This window comes from Lepisosteus platostomus, chromosome 20 (assembly GCF_059453375.1).
Source record: "Lepisosteus platostomus isolate fLepPlt1 chromosome 20, fLepPlt1.hap1, whole genome shotgun sequence".
NCBI classification, from domain to species: domain Eukaryota; kingdom Metazoa; phylum Chordata; class Actinopteri; order Semionotiformes; family Lepisosteidae; genus Lepisosteus; species Lepisosteus platostomus.
In genome coordinates, this window is record NC_142630.1 from 14,644,546 (window position 1) to 14,666,642 (window position 22,097).

Sequence of the window (22,097 nt, forward strand, 5' to 3'; positions counted from 1 at the left end):
GACTTAACCCTTGAGAGTGACTTGTCATTGTGAATGGGCACTGTAGCATATCAAGCTATTTAGTCTCTATGTAGAGCTTCTGATCTCTAAGAATCCCAGAGTGTATCATGTACAGTATAAAGGATGAGACCCACTGAAGTACAGCACCAGTCTGGGTGAAGCACAGTACCGACTATGTGCTCTCTGAGCCTCTCTACACAGTGGATCGGGTGGAGTCATGAAAATCTGCCTCCTGGTCCTCTTTTGGTCAGAACAACGGATGCAAGGAGATCAGCTCATCTTTTTTTGTTTAATTACTCCCACCCTGGTTCCGTCCTCGGCTTTTGTCACTCCTGACAGGCTGCAGCTATGACCCTTGACTGTGTGAAGCTGTAGACAAATGCATCTCTGTAAACTTTGTTACCAGTGACATTTATTTCATAACAAAGCAGTCATTTGAGCTGCCTTCTTGGGCTTGTTTTACATTAAAGTAGTAATCGTCTGTCAGAATGCCAACAGCTTCCAAATCACAGCTCATCCATGATGGAGGCCACATGAAGGAACTAATTTATATTCTCAGCGGAGGCAGAGGTTTCTAAAAGCATTTTTCTTCCCTCTTAATAATGTTTGTTGGCACAACCACATTCAAAAGTAGCCAAAAGGTTTCGTGTTCTTTAGATAAACGCTAATATGATTTGTCCTGGCTTCCATCATAAACTGAACTGGCAAGCCGAAATGAGAAATAACCTTGAGCGCGTAACCAAATGCTTTTGTTCTCTGAAACGCAACTTAAAAGAAAGAGCCAAGAAAAAAAAGATGTAATTCATACTATTGTGTGTTTTGAAAGGATTAGTGTTGAGCTCTGTGTATGGATTATAGCTGGTGTCCATGTATTGTGTACCTGTGCTTTCTCAAACAGGAGACCAGCCGGGGTTTTGGCACAAACTTCTGCTTGTGATTTCATGAATCGTGTCGCTCGAATGGGCCTGAAAAGAGCGCTTGTTCCTGACTCCCTGCGCCTGCCCTTACTGTACTCGATTCCGAAAGCACGAACTGGGAAGATACGGTTGTGTACATACAAACATGGCATTGCCAGATTGCATAGGCGACCAGAGCTATTGTCCTAATCTTGAAAGACTAAGAAAATACCTCAGTGTCAATATTATAATAAAATGATTTCAAAATCTACATACTCCACGTATCTGCCCTATAGCTACTGTCATAATATTAAATCAGTCCTACAAAATAATAATACTGCTATTCATGTGCATGGATTTACACCTTTTCTGAGGGTTCACGGACGTGGTGTCAGTATAAGAGCCAGTTGCTCTGCTTTATATCTATATTGTGTGCTGCAAAGCCCCCAGACTGCCAGGTGAAGGGGGCTGGGCATAGGCTACCTGCTCATCTGTCAGCAAAAATGGTGAAACCCAAGCCTGCTACACCTGATCAGGGCTATTCCTGCTGCCTGCCAGGTACCTCCACACAGATCAGTCTTTCATCGGCCTGATTGAGGGTCTGCAACCTGCAATAAAGGAAACATCTGATCCCCTTGAATCAGAATCGTTCGCCCTTTGATTTGCTCTTAACTCCGTTTCCTTCTGTTTTGTTTGGAATCCAGAGTCGGATTTCCTTTATGAATTAAAAGAATGTGTGTGGGTTTTCTCTTCTCACTGGGGTTGCCTCACCAACAGAGGGGCAGGCTGTGGAACAGATTGTGAAGGGCTTTTATAACATACTGTGCATTGAAAGACACCAATCACATCTAACTGTAGGAAATTCACAACTATCATCAGGAACGCGGCACTTGGTTTTTGTCGCAGGTGCAGAGACGTTTTACTGAAAAGACATGACAAGGGTCAATTTGTTATGCTGATTAAAATTTGTCATCAACAGGGGACCTACTGTGTGAAAGTCGCAGGCCAGTAGCATGTGCGGCCACCACTGGAAGCAATGCAAACCATACATCTGCAAAACAAGCTTTATATCAGATTCATGCATCATGTGTCTTGGAATTCTTAGCATTCCTCTCATAACATGCATGTTCACTGGTCTCTGAGCCCAAGATGCCACATGTCATCCCATGAAAGTACAGCTTTCTCATTTACAGGAAAGTAAATCTTGATGTTGAAGTACAGGAAGGTGTTGATGTTACACAAGCAGCACGAGGATGTGTGCTGTCATATTAGGATGAGCCCACAGGAAGGGCAGCGATCTTGGTGAATGCAGTGCCGTGCAGCCAGGTTGGTATCGATTGCTATAAAAGGAGCCATGTAGAGACCAGACTCTCCTGCCCAGACCATCACATTGATTAGTCTGCTGTACATGACATTTAGCAAACCTCTCTGCATGTCTGTGCCACACACTCACTCCATCACATTGGTCTACAAAAAAACATTGATTTAATCTCAAAACTGAGCTGGTCTCCACAACTGGTGAGCCCACCTGAGGTTACACAACCTGATGACACATATAATAATAATAATTGCTTACACTTATATAGCGCTTTTCTGGACACTCCACTCAAAGCGCTTTACAGGTAATGGGGTCTCCCCTCCACCACCACCAATGTGCAGCATCCACCTGGATGATGTGACGGCAGCCATAGTGCGCCAGAACGCTCACCACACATCACATATGGGTTTACTGGTGGCTCACCACACCACACATATGGGTTTACTGGTGGCTTTCAGTATTTTTCTTGTTTTTCATCAGACTTTGCATTCAGCAGGTTAAATCCCCTCTTCACCTGTTCCCAATCCCCTCTCCCATTAATAAGGTGGTTTAGTGCTTGAGCAGTAGTGTCAGAGTCACTGTAGTGTGTCATGGTTAGTCTCGAATTCTCAATTAATGAAAATAATGCCAAAAACATTTAAAATGTGTTCAGTATAAAGGCAGAATTGTAAATTATTTTTTTAAAGGGAAACTGCAGTCCCAATTTCTCAGACAGGTTATTAAATCTTGGTAACAGTTTATTGATGGTACAGAATAATTTAACAAATTTTGAATTAAGCACCAAATCATGAACTTTGTGAAAGTGCCATAAGATGCCATTTTGTCACAAACCCCTGGTCTCCCCATGGGCTAGAGCAAGAGTTCCCATGAATTGTGATGTGATGTGGCCCTTCCTGCTCACTAGTCACTGTAATCACTAATGTAATGCAGTGTTTGAGTGAATAAGTACAGGTTGTGCTACATGTATTTCACTGCAGAAATGTGATCTGCGTAAACAGTTAAAAAGTAAGTTCCATTTATTTGCAAGAGTCTCCAAGTCAAGAGCAATATTTCTGTTGGGTTAAAAGTGATGCATTCACAAGCTGCTTCACGTCCCTGGAAAGTTTTGTGCCTCGTTCTGAATCCCAGAACATGGCGCTGTGCATTTTGTGATGTAAAATTGGAGGTTTTACAATTTACTGTGCACATTTTACTTTCATTGTGGTTTGAAATACACTCATCAATGCTGATTTTTTTTCTTATCCCAAAATATAGTGCATTTGAGATTCCTTATGAAAATAAGGATAATAAAAGTATTAATGATACAATTATTTTTTTCTCAAATGGCTTGTACAGGATATGTGGGCACTGGTTCTTATCTAAATAAACATTCGTTTGCTCTGCCAATGGATTAAGTTGCAAAAACATTGAAGGAAAATTTAGGCAAAAGCAGAGGATATGTTCAATTAGTTCTATAGTGTTGGTGCCATCTATATCAGTAGCACTTTGCTTTCTAAATTGATCAAAAATAAATGAATATTTTGTAGGTTATTTGTGAGCTGTAATTAAAAATAAGACCTTGCGGACTAATCGTTATCACCCACCCATTCACCAGAGAGGAGATATATGAGACTGATCAGATACCATAGTTCTTATAAGACTGGGCTGATTACACCAGCCCCATCTAGGCTTATGACGGGAAGACCAGGCAGAGAACTGAGAAAGAAGAAGCTCAGAAAGAATCATCAGAAAACATTAAGGCTGTCACATGAGTAATTGCAGCTGTTCTCTGGGATGTTGCGGCTCTGTAAATTGGAAATAAATCAGCTTGTCGAATCCGCTGGGGAAGGGGGCGGCAGCCGACACCTGTACTGGGGGACAGGTGCGAGACAGTCGCAGCTCGGCGATGGAGGGGCGCTGACAGTCAGGCCTGCCGGTGGCAGCCCTGGAGATCAAAGGCATTCCGTGGGGTCAGCCAGGGCTGACATGTGGGCTGGACAGCTGCACAGGCCTGCTGTGCTGCCAGGGTCTCACGGGCAGGTGATCTGTTTAATTCTGTCATTTCTGCTGGCCACGCTAAGCAAGTGCCTTGTCCTTATAAATCTGTTTCTATGAGATAAGTACCTTATTATTGTGCCGGGAGGTCAGTTAGTGGTATATGTGTGGGTGGTTCAGACTGTCAAAGGATGAAGCTAAATAATATGAATAGGCTTCTAGTCGACTTCAGAGGCTGTGAAATTATAGGTTTGTTTAAGGCTGATTATTCCCCAGTGTAATGAGCAAAGTGCTGCCATAAATTTCCTCCTCCCCAGGGCTGGGTTGACTGTCGTAGGATTGCTCTCTTTTTTTTCCGGCCTTCTTTTTAACCGTTTCAGTTTATATTTAAGCAAATTATACCCTAGGTACCAGCCATTCTGAGATTCGTCACTGTTAATGCCCTTATTTTCCTAATTGGTGACCTCTGTGCAGGAAAAAGAAAATCCAGTATTTACATGCACAGTAGCTTCCCCCAGCCAGCAGCCTGAGCAGGCCCTGGAGAGAAGCAGCTTGAATGTGGTCTGACGCAGAGATACAAAGAGGTAATCTGCTTGCTTTTCATCAGCAGAGGCAGAGGGCACATAGTTCTCTTGTTCAATTTGGGCCAATATATATATATTCGGTGAGAAAAAAAATAACATTGCAAAAGTAAAAAAAAATGTAGATGCTAGTATTTAAACTAGGCTTGCAAAAATCATCCTACAGGATAATACATGTTAATAGTGTATTATTTTCAGTCTACTACATTGCCGCATTAACATTGATATTATATGATATTATTGACTAGCGATTGCATTTGATTGATGTAAAGCAGGGCAGTCAATGCAGAGAGAATTTAATCTCTTCCAGCATGAGATGAACAAGCACTGTACATACAGTACTTGGCTTCATTATTATGCTAAAACATGAAAGCGCTGGTCGTTCTCCTTGGGATGCTGGGATGAATTGGAAGGTCTGGTAATGTGACATGAGATTTTTTGGATACGTGGACGATGCTCAGGCCACACCTGGATTGAGCAGGTGAAGCAAAAACATGCGCTATGAAACTCGGAGAGTCTGAATGGTGTTTTAAAACTTCGCAGCTAGAAATTGCCTTGCTGTTTAATTTGTGAAGCTCTTCATTTTGAACCTAAAAGGACATGGTCCACAAGATGAGGGGTGATCTCGGTAGATTTAGGTGTCCCAGGAAAAGCAGGAAAGGAGGGCTTCTTGCAGTTTGACCTTGATAGCTACATCCTCTCGGTTTACTAGTGCTGCCACCCAACTTGCTACTGGAGCTCAGAACCCTGCCAACAGATGAAATGAGGCAGCCCTTGGATTCTGCCATGATGCCAATCACAGGCAGAGCCACTGAGCTGACTGTTGAAACCCTCAGCTTCCTTTTTACATAAAAACATGGGATGAAACAACCTGTAGGTGTCCTTATTAACAAGAAATGTGTGTCATCAATGCCACTTGAGTGTGATAAATATTTCAGGCTGTTCCTGCGGCACCGCTCAGGCAAGCCTCCTGTTTTTGTAAAGTCATTTGGATCAGTTTGCAGTAAGGACCTGGGCCCAGAGCTATCTGTTACACAAGCAGAGATCAAAGTGCTGGTGTTGGCAAGCATCACAGGAACATCATAGGAACATAGGCACTTCGCAGCTCTGCTTAACCAGCTGTTGGACAGGAACTGCCTTGGTTTCTTTTGACCAGGACTTGAAAGATTTATGGGCTGCGTTTGTCATTAACTCGTTAATGATTGATGTCTGGGTTTGTATTTCAAGTAGTGAAAAGAGGGTGGTGGTGGTGGGTGGGAGGGATAGTTATTGAACTACTTCTTTTCTCCATGCATCCTGTTTTTATTTTTGCAATCGGTTTTCTTTGCTCATGGGCAATTATTGCTTGGACAGACTGTCAAATGCAAATAATCATCGTAAACTTGCAAAGAAGAAAGATTTGCAGAGAGCTTGCTGTGCAGGAAAGAGAAGGTGGGGTTGGGGAGGGCGGAGACAAGTTGGAGGGCTGGGGATTGAAACACTCCATTTAGCTCTCACAGGTACCACAGCCTGGGTGGGCTCCTAAACTCTGCTCTTCCCACACTCCCAGGAGAGCCCACCCTCTCTGCAGATGCAATGATAATGGACTCTTTGTACCTACACCATCAATCTGGGCTTCAAAGACTCTGCTTTATTAGCAGTGACTGAAGGAGCGTGGTAGTGTTTCCTGGAACCAGGTTTGTATCTCGAGTCTCTTCTGAGATGCCTTGGTGGCCTGGCCAGTCAGAACTGCTGGGAGAGGCTGTTCACCGGCCTGCACAGCCCAGACGGAGGTGACCGGAAAGGCTGTCCGTATTAACATCTTAAACTGGTTTGTTCCTCAAGGGTCTTGGCTTGGCAGATCAAAGAGCATCCCCCCCCCCCCCCCCTTGTAGAGGCTCACTAACGCAACCATCTGGGGGTGGTCTTCTAGCACTGCCCTCCACAGTCCCCAAACCTCAGTGGATTACTGGGGTCTCTCCACTGAGCACAACTCTTTCACCTCCCATCCACACTGCGCCTTTGCCTCTTGGAAGTGCTGAGACGAGCTGTGGCATGGGGGCAATGTTCAGACTTCACAACTACAAAATGAAAATAACAATTCTGTCTCTGTGGTGGTCAGGATGTTGAGACAGAGGAATCGATGTTGATTGTATTATACAGACATTTGCATACAGTCTATTTTGTCTGCATAGGTTGAAACAACAACCAAAGGTCTAGCTTCCAGTCAAATGACACTTCACTGAATGTTGCATGAAAAACTGTCAGCTAAAATTTTAGCAGCTGTTGAACAGTTTTTCCACACTTGTGTCATTTTAATTGTTTAATCCATCCAGTAAGAGTTGGAGTGTGGGGTCTGTTATTTCTCTGGCTAATGCTGACTTTCCTTCTGATCAATAAACATAAACGGTTGTCATTTAAATAAACAATTCAAAATATTTTCCCTTTGAGATGCTGTTAAAGAATTTTTGGAATTTTTCTGAAACGCACTGTGCGTCTTGCCTACCGATAAGCCAGACTAAAATGAAGAGCTGATTGGGAGCACGTGAGATGTACATTTTTACGAACCCTCCAAAGCATGCTCCTCTGCCTGTCCCTCCAGTCCAGCAGTTGTTTTTATTTTTTATTTTGTCAACAACAGGCCTCAGGAGGATCTGAGGAGCCTGTATGTGTTATGGCAGACGTGCATAGAAGTGTGAACCCTTCTGTGTCGACACAGTAATTAGTCAAGGGAATTCTCAGAGCTCCTGTTTTGAGGAGAGCAAAGGTAACAGATGGACGCTGAGAGGGGAAAAAAAAAGAAAGACCAAGAGCTGAAAAGGGAAATAAAAGCTCGGCAGACAATGGCAGCACCACCAGAACATCAACATATCCCTAAATCTCTGGTGACTCAGTAAATGTGACCAAATCAACTATTATCTAGCTGTGTGTTTTTATTTTTCTGGGGAAAAGACCTAAATCTGCCATTAACCACTGGCTCTGAGTCTGACCTACAGTATAGAGAGTTTTCCACTGTGATGCTTTTGTTCAGTGGGAGTCAATCTCAGTCTCAATTGCTTAAATAATATGCAGAAATGGCTTCAGTAGGTTGCACTTGACAGGTTTGTTCTGTTAGTTTTTGTTTTCAGCTTGTTTTTAATATTGCCTTTCTATGCTGGATTCAGATGAAGAAAATAGAAATAAATATTTCCGACTAAGACATAGGAAATGGCAGCTGCGTAACATGACATGCTTTTGTTACAGTGAAATTTGGTTCTAAGACAATATGTGCTGCATACCGCTGTATCTGTGTAAAGCTAATATTTCTTTGGACTACGTGACTATAAATGCTTGTGCAAAATTAGAGACCTGCCAAGCGCAGACTAAACTTTTAGATTTCGGTTTCCATGGTGTGATTGTCTGATGTGAATGAAGAGGAGGCCGGAGCAGTAAAAGTTACACAGTTGAGACACTTAACTGGCAGCTTGGGTAAGACCCTGACAACACATTTCTGGTAAGAACACAAGCCATGTCTTTCATCCTGCACACTGGTTCTGCTGAGATTGTCCCTGGGCTTGACATTTTGACACGGGTAGCACACTGACAAATAGCTAGAGCTTTTACCCCAAGCCATGCTGCCTGCCTGTACAGTGAGACTACCAGTAATTCAGCGCAGTTACTGTATCCGAGGAGTGACAGCTCCACTGTCAGGCCACAGTGCTGATTGAGGTCTCTATGGGTGGATTGTTTGAACAACAACAAAAAAAAATAAGGCCTGGAGAATCTGGCTCTTAGTTTCTTTTGAAAATTCTTTATATGCAAGTCCCTGTTGAGCAACTTGTCAGTTGTATGTTGGTGTAGTGTTTCTGAATTACTTCATTGCCCTGTTACAAGCAAGTCACGGGAGATGGGGAGATGAGGCGTTCAAAAGCATTGTGCGGCGTTGCTTCACAAAACTGTTGCTTTCCATTGTGCTGACAGAGCTCGGAGGGGAACAGAGTGGCTGTTGAGAAAGCAATGTCAATTCTCCAATTAAACCCCCAGCACTCCAGCAGGGTTTTTGTTCAATATGTTCTCACCTTTTGGCCAAGATGGGTGAGAGTGGAATTTGCTAGTGATGCCCAGATTAGGAAACGTCCGACTGAGGGGAGTTACAGTACATGATCCCAGGTCTGTGTTTTACATTGACCCAAATGACGGGTCTCGGTTTTTCTCTAACCAGGAGACACAACAATCATTCATGAGTTAATGACAAACTCGGCCTATAAATCCCTTCTTCAGCCCTCTGCCCAGTATATTTCTGTACGAAGTGGAAGGTCATGACTCCTGTCAAATTGCATTGCTGAAAATCGTTTACCTCAGTGGTCCTGCCTTTTATATATTGTCACTTTTACGTTATTCACTGGGGGGGAAAAAAACAACAACATAATTATACATTCTTTACCTGCCGCATATAATTCTTCTTTTTTAATTATAGGGATTGTGTATATTTGTTCCTTAAACACCCTCAGATTTCAAGGAGTCATTCATGCCTCAGCTTTCAAAAAGCAAAAACAGTCATTACTGCACTCACTGGGCTTGTCTTTTCATTTTCGTGTACCTTTTTTTTGTTGCACAGATAGCAATTTGAAGGAAATAGCTATTGCTTTTATGTCTTTGCCACTAACAGACAATTAAGTGAGAGAGCAAGAGGGAAGGAGAAGCACCTTTGTGTCTGTTTGTGCATTTGTCCTGTATGGTTTCTCTAAGGTGTCTGCGTGTCTTATATAACAGGAGGTTTAAGGAGTGGATAGATGTTGGGTATTATATGGTACATTATTGATTAAATTCCATGCCTGTATAACCTCCATTCCACTTTCAGCCTGGCCCGATTTACCTTCATTTTACTCTATGTAACGTGTGATTAATGCTGATCTCAGAGTCTCAGGGAGATGGAGCGGGGTGTCAGGCGAGATTTGTCAGCATAGAAGTATAGATTATTTTATGTTTCCTGAACTTTGTAGCCACAAGTGCGGAGCTCTTGATTGTTAAATCTATCCTAGTCTTCCCCTGGGCGAAGAAATGCCAGATACATTAAACAGCCCACTTAATATATAAGCTCATTCAGTATGCTTTGACTATTTTGTTTTTAATTTTTCTCCCTCTTCACCCCCACCCTTTTTTCCATGCTGCTCAAATGAAATGGGATCAAAGAAGAAAAATAAAATCCCCTCATTGGATTTTGTTAAAATATTTATAGGTTAGGGTTGACTGGCTAAATTGAATATCTATGCTGATCTCACTTGCATGTTTAACTTGTGCTTAGGAAAATATGTTTCCTAGGTGATAACCTTTTATGTACCAGTCTGACTTCATTGAAATGCATAGAGATAAAAATATGTCACACTTCACGGCCACACGATTCTACTGTGGCAGCACGATTATTCAAATGATAATTGACCCCCACCTGTAGGCATCTGAAATTCTGTAGTCAATCATTCTGTTTGATGTTAAAATATGTAAAAATACAATTATGTCATTTACATTACAAATCATTTGTGAATGTCAAATACCTCAGGCTAGCTGTTGAACAAAAAAAAAAGAGAAAAGCTAAAGTATATAGTCAATTATTCTTTCAAATCTATTTAATAATTTAAAAGCTGTTAATGTGTAAATTGCGGACACTAAATGTGCGTTTCACTGGACCGTTCATTTCCGTGTTTTTTTCCCCAACAAATTCGTTACAGTGCCGATTTCCATATATAATTTTCCTTTTCCTCGTTTATTATTTTTTGCGGCAGCCTGCTGTCGTGGACTGACGAATTGGACAAGGAGAGTCGGGGCGCAGGAAACAATAGAGCCGAGGTCTCTGTGTTAAAGCAACACCAGGACCAGTCCAATAAACAGACATCTCACATCAGTGTCCTGAAGCTCTGGCTGCACAGCTCTGAACAGAAACAGGCACTGCTCAGCCTGGAGCTCGTCTGCAAGACTTTATTCAGGGAGAGTGCGTGAGGGATTAATCCTCCATCACCTTCAAAGGCTTGCCTTTTGCAAACGATGGGCTGTGCACAATTTAAGGATAGCAAAATATCAGCCATCCCCTCTTTCTCTTCCTATCTTATTCAGAGGTATGGAAGACAGTACTTGACATCTAAACCTGCATTAGAGGCTGAGCTGCTAAAGTCCCAGGTAAAAGAAATAATAATATTAAACCTCATTTGATATTTTCACCTTTTAAAACAATCAACTGGGAGCACTCGCGATTTGAGATGATGAACAACATCTTCCGTTGGTTAATAAAAGTTCAAATAGAAGTGTTTCCTCGACACATTTTTATCGGCTTCATTTCTGTCGTTACAGAATTATTGCCATGGCAGGGCTAAACAATAACATGCTGATCTGTGGAAGACGGTGATGTCGTTAAGGTCTGGAAGCCTGAATTAAAACTAAATTGAAATCTCCCATTGGAACAGCTCCACAGAGAAACTCACATTCTCTTTGAATGCGCTGTCATAAAGCTGTTGTACAGAATACCTAATTATATCTCTGTGATCTAATCTTTATATGTCAAAGTGGTGGTTTAAAATAGTTGACAGTGTTTTTTCACATAAGCATCTATTTCGTCTTGCCACAAAAACAATTCTACTAAAAATATTAAACTGCATCATCTGAGCATTTCATTGTATCATATAATATCCCTTTAATTAGTAGACTGAGCAAAGAAACAGGTAAAAAAAACATTGCATTAAAATAAATGCCACAATTTGTTCTTTTCTGAACCAGAAGTGGAAATGTAGACTTCGTTGCAGCTGTGGACTTATTCATTAAGCGCTAATTGTAAACTTCTCTAAATGAAAAGAGCAAACCACATTCCGATTCTGTGCCAGTTTGTTGAAAGTCTGTGGAAGCTCTATTATTAGCAGTATTTAATTATGGAAATGGCAGCCGTGGAGAATTTTTGAACACACTCCTTCCTCTGATCATTAGTTACAGGGCAAAAATGAAACACTTTCAACAATGAAGGGTTCATATTTCAAGCTTATAGCTGCTAAAAGGGTATACTCAGAAAATCAATTTTATTAAAGTCCGCTCAGCACTAAAGGGACTTCTGTGGAACTAAGCAATTTTAAAAATATGTCCACAAGCTGTGATAGTTCTGATTCATGTTTCGTAACACTGTTGAAACACTCCCTGTTTTCAATATCATCCTTGGAGCAGGGTCAGTAATTTTTGACTACCCAGTTTAAATCAAACCCTGTTTAGCACAATTCATTTTTTATTGTTGGTCTATAACCTTTGTGGAATACATAAGAGGGTTTAGAAGGCATCTACCAATATTGTCATCCCATTAGCAGATTTGCCCAAAGTTAAGTAAGGCTGGGTCCGGTCAGTTTGGGAAGAGAGATCTCTAAGGACAGCAAGGTTTCTGCTCAACTATTGGGTTTGCTGGACCAATATGGGATATTATACTTTTTCCTCTAGACCGGAATCTCTAAACCATGGCCTCATTGTGGTTACTGGGTACAATGTACTATTGGAGAAATATCTCTTTTGTATAAGAAGTTAAACGAAGATCCTGAGTCATTTTGGTCCAAGGTTCCTTGGCACTCCTTGTAAGAGTAGGGGTGTTATTCCTGGTGTCCTATTTGAATTCCCATTGGGCTGCACAATCTGCCCACCCTAAATTCTCTCTTTTATACAGAACTTTTTAATTTCTCCACCTGATTGGCTTTACAGCGGGACTGCTGGTGCAGAGTGACTACCATATACAGTAGAACATTACTCATCACACAGGTGGGTGCTGCCCTTCAATGACGGATGAAATGCCCCCCTGTTTGTGAAATGTGAAGCGTTTTGGGATCATTTAGGAAAATCCCGATAGAAATACAGGGAATTATATATTAACTAATATGGATCAAAAGCAAGAACCGTCTCCACAGAGCTTGGCTAACCAAGACAAGGTTAGGTGTGATCTAGGCACTGTCCAACTCTGCTCCTCCAGGATGTAGAGGTCATCTCAACACACATCCCGACGGAAGACAAAATAACTATTTTGTGTGATAAAATACAACAGTGACAATGTTTTCAAATAGTTCATGCACAAGAGCAGTTGAAGATATACAGTATGTGTGCATAAAAATGTTGTCATAATTTAACAATTGTGTGTATTTTAATACATCATTCTTAATCGTCTCTTTACAACTAAAAAAACATGATCTTTCTGTGTTCTGCTTTGAGGAGCTGCATGAAAAAAGTAGTTGGGAAAATTTCCAATACGCCTTAAATAGTTTATAAAAAAGGAGATTCATACAAGCTTTATTTTGGTATTGGCTCTCCTGAATGGACCTTTACAACATAATGCCTGTGATGTATTATTCCTTCTCTGTGGGAAGCTTCAAAGACTACTTTTGCACTGTGAAAGTAAAACATTACATGTGTATTTTATAAAATGCAGTATTGTTCATCTTCACTGAGCAGTACTAGGCAGTGAAGGACATTGCGCTGAGCTGATCTACAGAGCAGCTGGTGATAAAATGTCCTACAGTAGGTTTTAAGTCTACATGAACTTTTAAAAATTTTAAATTGTACTGAACGGGGGACGAGAGTTGCATTCCAAAGTGATGCTTGACTCTCTAGTAGAAGGTCTCTGTTTGCTTTTCTTCAATGTGGGTGTAAAAAGTATGAAAATGGGCAAGGCATAATTCTCTCTAAATGTGGCACAAACAATTTATTTATTCCTTATTCCACTGTACAGAAGTCTCTTTTCTTTCACTTGGCACATTGTTGGATTCTGGGCAGTCACATCCTGTTAGCCCCTCCTGTAGAAGCATCTGCAAATCAAGACAGACATCTTCAAATGAGTTTTCTTTCTTTTTTCTATTTTGTCTTGATAAATAAGGGTGGCAAAAGTGAAAACCCAGTACATTGTAAGAACATTTTTTTGAAAATTCAAGCAGTATGCACTGATATAAAAGATGCCTTCATCTCTGATTGAACCACATCTCTTTGGTGAAAAATGTTTTTTCCACCTGGGGATTATTAATGGGATGCTGTGGGGGCAGTGTTCCTATATCAGATGATTACAGACATTTCCTATCAATATTTATTTTACCAGCAATAGCGTGATGTTAGTTTTATAGTTTCCTGCATTGGCCAGTAATAATCACTTAACAACCCAAAAGGATATGACTCAGTGCAAGGGATATACTGACGCGTGATTTTTATTTCAATTTGAACAAGAAGAGTGAGACCCTACAGTATACGTTTGCACATCTGCTGACCAGTCCTGATTTTTTCTCTGCTTGTGGTCCCCAAATGTTAAAGTGCTTATTTTGAAACCCTGTGGCAGTTATCAGTTCCAATGCCAAGTTTCACATCACACATGTTTTCAGAACTTCACAGTTCAATTGTAACATCCACCTGTGTGCTTGCCACTTTGAAGTCTTCATCTGATGAAGATAAGAGCATAGGAACTTGAGGAATTAGAAATGAGAGGGGCATCTGGACCATTTGGTAGTTAGTGGTTAAATGATCTGAGGATCTCAATCAGCCATTTCTTGAAAGAAGCCAGGGTATTGGTTCTATATCATGGCTCGGTAGATTGTGCCACACTCCCACAACTCTTCAGCTAAAGACGTGCCCAGTTGTTCTCAGTTTGTAATGTACTTTCGTGTAATGTGTCTGCTTCCTGGTTCAGGAATGTTTGGCATCCCAGCCTTTTTAGTTAAGGAAGAAACATGAACCGTCCTGTACTGCCCAGGACGAGAAAAGTCTACAGCCTTGCAGGAAACAAAAGAAGCGGGGCTCCTGCGTGGATCAAACAGTGAAGGCACTCGTCCGTGCACAAGCAACACCTCTACAATCCCATTCCTAGTCGACTAGTGATATGCACATGATTGACCTGGTCCTGCTACTCTCCCACCAGGATTTCCAATTACGATTCTGATTCTGTTTCCCCACGTTGGCCGAATCCTGGGGTCAGTCACAGCACTCATAGCGATGTGCTGAAACGTTCAAATTAAGTTTATGACAGACGTTTGGGAGGAAGGTCAGATCCTACTCTCGCACTCTTCCACTCGCCCAGGTATATAAGCCTCACGCCCCAAGACTGCCCTTCTCATATCACTCTTGCATCCCCCCTGCCTCCCGAACCACACTCTTGGAGCACCTCCCTGGCTCATTCCTCTCAATAGCGAGGGGGATTTGGGCAGCCTGATCCTCACAGCTAGACTGCCTTTCCCTCAGCTAGGGGAATCAGGATCTAACCAAACTACTGAAACACAAGTGCCGATTCCAAATCCGTTGAACCTTTAACACAAAATAATTGTCGATCTAAGTATTTTTTTAAATGAAGCTTGTATCACCAAATGCTCCTGCAATGTTGACCGAGCTAAATTGGGCACCATCCTAGGTCTGTGAAACAAACATTAAAGCCAGCTGAAGAAGACTCATGGCTTTCGGCTAGCATGTCTGCTGTGTTTTTAAAGTCTTTTCTTAGTAATTCTGCTTGACTATCAGACCTGGTCATTTTTTAATATTTTATTAATATCAGTATTTGTTGCTCAGTGCTAATCATATTACACCTCACACAGCACAATGCAATGGTTTTTAACAAGCTTTCCAGAGCATGATATTTAAAAAAAAAAACATTTTTTACATCCCGGTTCCTGCTCATATTGGTGGTGGGGAACCTGCAGACATTCTTAGAATTAGAATTTCTGAAATATATACTTGCAGATTTGCCAGATATTATACATTTCTTACTGAGCAGGAATATTACTTTTAAACTAAGGGCTGATTACAGCAGGGTACTTCACATATTTACCCAACTGTCATGGTTAATATCAATATTCTCAAAGGTGGTCTATAAATAGCTTGAAAATAGCAAATAAAATAACTTAATCTTTCAGTATTACAATGGATATATTGTGTATATGTAGTGTGAAACATACAAACGTTAACATTTGTAAAGGTACAAGATGAAGCTGAAATATCTTGCTCTGAATAATTTGTAGTGCTCTTTTGTTTCATTGTGGTTACAAAGGTTTTAGTCTGAACTGCCTGTAGAAAAGCTGTGCAGTTCCCTTTTTTGCATCAGAGCATACACTTATCCAGAGATCCAGCTCAACCTGGGCATAATTACACATTGTCATCCTAGGTGCAGTGTGCCAGAGCTGTCACAGGAGTTCCCAGATCGCGTGTGGATGGATTGGTCTCTAGAGGTCAGTGCAGTTCCACATGTGACAGATACAGTCAGAGCCAGGAGCACTGAGTTGAACACATTTATTGAGACAATAGAAAAAACTCTGGAAGATAAAAAAACAACAGTTTCTTCACAGCACTCTGTCAAATAGAGAGAGAGAATAAGCAAACAAGAACATCTCTCTGACCTTGTCAACAAAAATAGAGGAAACCAGTGACTGCTTAGGAAAAAAAAACAGTGTTGATCCAAGTGAGCAGACCCACTGCCCTTACAGAGCCCCTCTCACTCTGCCCTGCAAGCACTGCTTCTGAACAGAAGAGAATTTGTCCTAAATACAATTAGAACAAACTGACAAAGCCCTTCATTTGTGATAATGCTCAATTGTAAATGAAAGAAAAAACAATCAACTTAAAAAATCAATTCTCGTTGTCAAGAAGTGCTTCAAGAGGGGGCTGTGGTATCCTCAGGGCACGCTGCCAGTTGTGCTAGTAGTTCTCTTAACAACATGTGAAGCTGCAATTTGAAAAACTTCTGAAAACAATGCTCAGACTCACGCAGTTGTGGTAAAACATTTGCGAAAACATCTGCAACTTACAAAATGTTCCGAAAACACAACGCTGGAAGGATAAATAAGTAAACACCGAATCCAGCTGGGGGCAGCCAGAACATCTTTTTTTTTTTGCTTGCAGGATTTTAATAGAATTTGATTGGAGTCCCTGGCGTGGGACTTCGGCGCACATCACGGTGCCTCACACACCCCAGAACAGACCCACAGGACACCGGAGCTGCTCTGGCAGCGGAGGAGAACAAGCCCGGGTGGCTGTGCAAACCACATGCTGGCTGGCACCATGCACTGTGTAGGGAGGCAGAGAGCACCAACACAGACTTCCTCGCAGATGATGAGTCCAGGGAGGCTGGACTGGTTATGTTCCTGTGATGAGCACGGACGAGTTGAAATGAAGGGCCTGACCACTGCACATGCTTGGCTTGTAGTTGATTCAGCAGAATGAGCAAGCAGTTATTACTGTGCAGCTAGATGCGCCATACTCCGACAACCTACCCTGAGTGCATGTGAGTTTTTTAAAATGCCCATTTTGCCTCTCTTAAACAGATACTGAACAGGAGTTGCACCAACCTGATTTTCCTTGTTGGCTGTGTAAGCTTATAAATTTGCTGTCAATAATGCCACAACCACATCATTGATTGTAGTCTTTATCTGGACACGTTGTGCCAGGAGGTGTTAAACTCCTGATCAGATACAGGTGCCCGTGCTCCAGACCTCAGCTGGAACCTTACAGCCTGGTGCAGTTCATCAAATGCTGGTGAGACACCAGCCTTACAGTGTTAATTCTTTTAAATTAAAAAAAATCTAAATCCACGTTTACAAAATATACAGCTACTTTCCAAAGCAATTTCACTTTCTTGATAAAGTGTCTCTGTGTGTATATATATGTTCTGCTTGTGTACTGTCTATACAGTCGGTTGAAAAATAGGAGCTACTGTTCCTTGTGCTTTGTTTGTATTGTGGTTGTGGTCAAGCTGGGGTTGAACTTAGTTCCTTCACTAACTCCGCTGCTAACATACGAATTGCTCTGCCAAGTTTAAAATTAGTAACAAATTTAATATGTTCTGCACTGGCATCCAATGCCACAAAGAGTGAAGAAATGCAGCACTAGTTTGTCATGGGGTCTTTCTGGAAAACCGCAACGAGGCAGAATTTAGGATCCAAATTGAGAGGCAGGAATAAGAGGAGAGTGAAATGTATAGCAGATGCAGGCTGGCTCCAAGGAGGGGAGTGTGCAGGGACCACCAGTGAGGCAGAATGTTTCAGACAATGCATTCTTTACTGGGAGAACTGAACACATCCTTCTTTCGTTTCTTTATGTTTGCTTTTAAATACCCACAACTCCAGACAAAACTATTAGCATGACCTAAACGACAGAACCATGCTCTTGTTAATGGCATAATAGTTGGAAATATGATTTATGGCTTTCATTTTAAGAATGGCTATTCTCATAACTCCTAATACAGGAAAATGTGTGTTTGCAATAACTTACCCTCCCATGATGCCTTCTAGTCTGTTAAACCATGGAAAAGAACATATTGGTGTCATAAATCTACATTGCAAAAACAGACAGCATGAAACAAGTCACTGGATTAGAATTAGACAAATTCCAAAACATTCAAATGAACGAGAAGGATTAGGACCTACCTTTGATATAAAATCCTGTAATTTTATTAAAAGTACTTTATCTCTACTTTGCAAATTTGTCTCCTTGCGAACAGTTTTCCTCATTATTTTGTGAAGTGTCTTTTTCTCCTGCGCGGTTTGGTTCTCCGGATGCCGTGTGCGTCGCTCTGAACAAGATGAGCGCAGGTTTTCACGTCTGCTGTGCAGTTTAGGGGGCTTGAGCCTTCACCTGATGGTCTCGGGGTGCACTTGGAGATACAGTATCCTTCTAGATCCTTCCATCCCTTTTCTAACCGCTTCTTTCAATTCAGGGTCAGTTCAGCTAGAGCCTGTCCCAGCAAGCAGTGACGGCAAGACATGGGCAGACACACAAACACCTAGGAGTCCAGTTTTACCCCAAGCAAATTAACCTCCAGATATGTTTTTGGACTGTGTGAGGCAACCAGAGCACCTGGAGGACACCCGTTTGAACACGGGAAGAACATATGAACTCCACACAGACAGCACCCTAGGCCTGGAATGAAACCCAGGGCCCCAGCACCGCGTGGAAGCGATGCTGACCACTGCCCCACTATCCTGCCCCATGTCTCACTCACGAGCTTTAAATCATAGTTCACTACATTGACCTACTGCTACTTGAACTGTTTCATTATTTTTGGCCCCTGTATTCATGTATGTAAAGAGAAACAGAGTGCAGTGTCCACCAGGTCCATAATGCGGAAACAAATGACAGGAGATAACAGCAAAAGCGAAAACCTCAGATCTCTGCCTCACTGTGCCTTGTATGTTGAACCCGCTGGTGATTCTTACTGGCCGTGACTCCACCAGTCGTTTTTTGTTTTTTAACAAGCCTTTTTGAGTTGCTGACCATCTCAGAGGGCCTTAAGGCAAGTGTGTGTTACAGTAATATTCCAGGAAGCTGCCTGAAGCCACTTTGTGCCACTTTGCTAGCAGTGAAATTAGATAAGCACCCCAAAAAATCCCAGTCTGCACCCCCCTGCCCATTCTGCTTTATCTGTACGGCCACGTCAGTCACACAGGGCTGCCCGCTGTCAGTGGAACAGGACAGCCAGTCAAAGCTGTTGGCTCATAAGTATTCTACACCAGGAATGGCAGACTACCCAGAAGCAAAAGGGAATGTAAGTCGATTTTATATATCTCTTTATGAAAAAGGAAGCGTTAATGAATCCAATCTGTGAGAAACTCGAAAGCCAAATTTAACACTGAGTGCAGAAGCTCAGGTCATGGAGGCTGTAGTACCACTTCAGTCCTGCAGAGGGCAGTATCCATTTTAACATTCCTTTTTCTGGCAACGGGAAGCACTGATCAGATTAGAGAAGGACAGTTTCTTTCAATATTTTTTTGTTATAGAAAAAAACTCCTCACTCTTTTTGAGTTTGCAGAGATTACCAGGAGGCCCGAGGCAGGGCCAATCTTTCAGTAAAGGGCTGGTACACTCTTTTGGCCCATCTAACACTGGAATGGACTGACAGGTGTGGGAACTGTTGATTTTTTATCAGATTTGTTTTTGCCAAATAAAGTTTCAACAGAGAAAACTAGACAGGAGAAATGGAGCGTTTCCCTATCAGCAGCCTCAGCAATGACTTGTTACAGTAATGTGTGTGTGAGGTGAGGCTGGAATCAGGAGGGAAATATTTGTCAGGCCTTCTTGAAAATGCAAAAGAGTCAGACTTCAGCCCACTTTCCACATTAATGTGTTCAAATGAATTGATAAGGGTCGCGTGTTGTTACAAACTGAATTTAGTCCCCACTTGAATAAAAAATTCAGTTATTGTGCCACTTTGTTAGCAGACGAAGCATGGGGGTCTGTTGTTTTTCTGAGAAAAAAACTGTCCACCAGAATAAAGGTGGCTTGACACTAGTGTTTGAGAGCAAAGATTGAAAACCTGTGGCCTGTGTTTACCCTTGTGCTTTAGAATGTGAGCATGTGAGCTATGACGGCCGTCCTTAGATGATTCTTGTGCAGAAGTAGATATTTTCCCAGCTGTGTCATGACTGGCATGCAAGCATTGCAACACAGCCTTATCTCGAGTAAGAAAGAACTTCATTATCAAAAAAACGTTTGTCCTCTGAAGAACCTCCTGCCCTCAGTGGGCTATGCGATTCCAGGAATCCTTTTTTTTCCCCCCAAAGAGAAAATTAACATAAAACAAAATGGATGAATGGGTGTTTTAATCAATACCTTACACATCTAACAGCTTGCCCCAGTACAGGGTCGAGGGGAGCTGGAGCTTATCCTGGAAAGCAACAGGCACAAGGTAAGAAACTCTCTGGACAGGCTGCCAGTCCATTGCAGGGCACACAAAGACACAGCCATGTGGGAGGAAACCTACGCAACACTGGAACATCCAAACTTCACACAGACAGCACCCCAGGTCTGGAACAGAACCCAGGGCCCCAGCCCTACTTCACTGTGCCAAACCCCAGTCAGAAACATTCTGTCTTAAAGAAAAGCCTTGGAAGAAGTTTGCAGAGAAACACTTTAAAATGAGGCATCTAGTTCCTTTTTAAACAGGAGACCATGATTGTCCTCTTTCAGAACAGTGGTAAATAACTTCCTTAATCTGCACCACCCTCTGAAATACAATAGGTCTAACTACATTGAAACGCTTTAACAATGCTATAGCAGTGCTTTGTTGTGCACCTTTGCTGATATGTCATGGCAGGATCTACATATTATGCGGTAACAATTATACCTTTACATGAAAATACATGCACTGGTGAGCGAGTGGTTGCATAGAATTTGTGTTCTTTTTTCATTCATTTGATGATTTGGTGGAAATGTACATCCAGCATATCAGAAACAATATTTTAACATTTCCTTGCATTTGTTGTAAATTAAAAACTTGACTGCAAGATGCTCAAACACAGAAAATAATACAGAATGTAGTCTCTGAGAAGGATTTAACAGAATTATGACAAAGCCAGTTACACTTTTTAATGCGTCTGAGATATATTTTTGTAATGTAATACAGTATATGTCATAGGCAATAGAAACAGATGTTTTAGGCCTTTCTGTGTTGATTATATTATCAAAAGCCAATAGATGGTGGTTCTATACACATGACAATAATGCTGAACACCAGTAGAATTATCCCCATAGCTCAGATACATGGCAATTCATTAACTACTGTCTTCTGCTATTTAAAACTGGCTGCCTCTTATACAAATATAGCTGAAAAAAGCTTGTAATTCAGTTCAGAGTTGCTAAACATAGCAACAGTATCTGGTTAAGATCTGAAAACAAATTCTTTAATGTGTTGACTTCTTGCCTTTCTAAGTGACAGAATACATACTTAATTTTTTTTTATATAAGAGTTACATTTCAAATGCAGAGACCTAAGGGTAAGTTAACATTAAACATTTTGCAGTCATGTTTAAAAAGGGTTTCATCACACAGCATCCCAGTTTCTCTTATAGGATTTACACACAAAGTGGGTTTTAAGATGTGTTTTAAGTCTCTGTTCGGGTTGTGCTTTAGAAATAATTTTTTTTAATGTCCATTTTGTGGTTCGTGATGAAGGGTTTAGAAAAAGGATGTGGGGAGAACTTCACATGTTCAGTGATCGACCAGCTTGATTTTTAGTGGCTTCACTGAATGCAATGAAAATGCATGTACAGAGGTCAGCTCTGTAAAAGAGGAAGTGTTTTTCTTTGAGGTTTAGGGGTGGTATTAGTTTTTTTAAGTTGATCAAAAGATAGACCGACGAGTTTGGCATCTCTCGTGAGCTCTGTCAGACTTCAACTGACAGTGTGGGCCTGGCTTTAAATGCTGAACAGAAGCGTGAATGAGTCCTGCAGTGTGGCACTGTCAGGCTATATCGAAATCGCCTGTAATGCTCCTGCGGAGCACATGATCTGTGGGAAAGTTAACAGTGGGCACTGAACTAAATGAACAGATGACTGTCTGATCAGAATACATCCACCCTCACTAATAAAAGGGAAGAAAAGCAGGCATGAAGGGAAGATTAAA

General features: G+C 41.6%; 1 long non-coding RNA gene across 1 annotated transcript in view; it reads left to right on the forward strand.

Annotated features, from left to right (window-relative positions):
* LOC148644598 (uncharacterized) overlaps nt 1–18,170 on the forward strand; it is a 50,020-nt gene extending 31,850 nt beyond the window's left edge. Inside the window, exons 3-4 of the long non-coding RNA XR_015928756.1 lie at nt 15,868–15,931; nt 16,602–18,170. This is a non-coding gene — a long non-coding RNA (uncharacterized LOC148644598). The remainder of the gene's footprint in view (nt 1–15,867; nt 15,932–16,601) is intronic.
* The last annotated feature ends 3,927 nt before the right edge of the window (nt 18,171–22,097 follow it).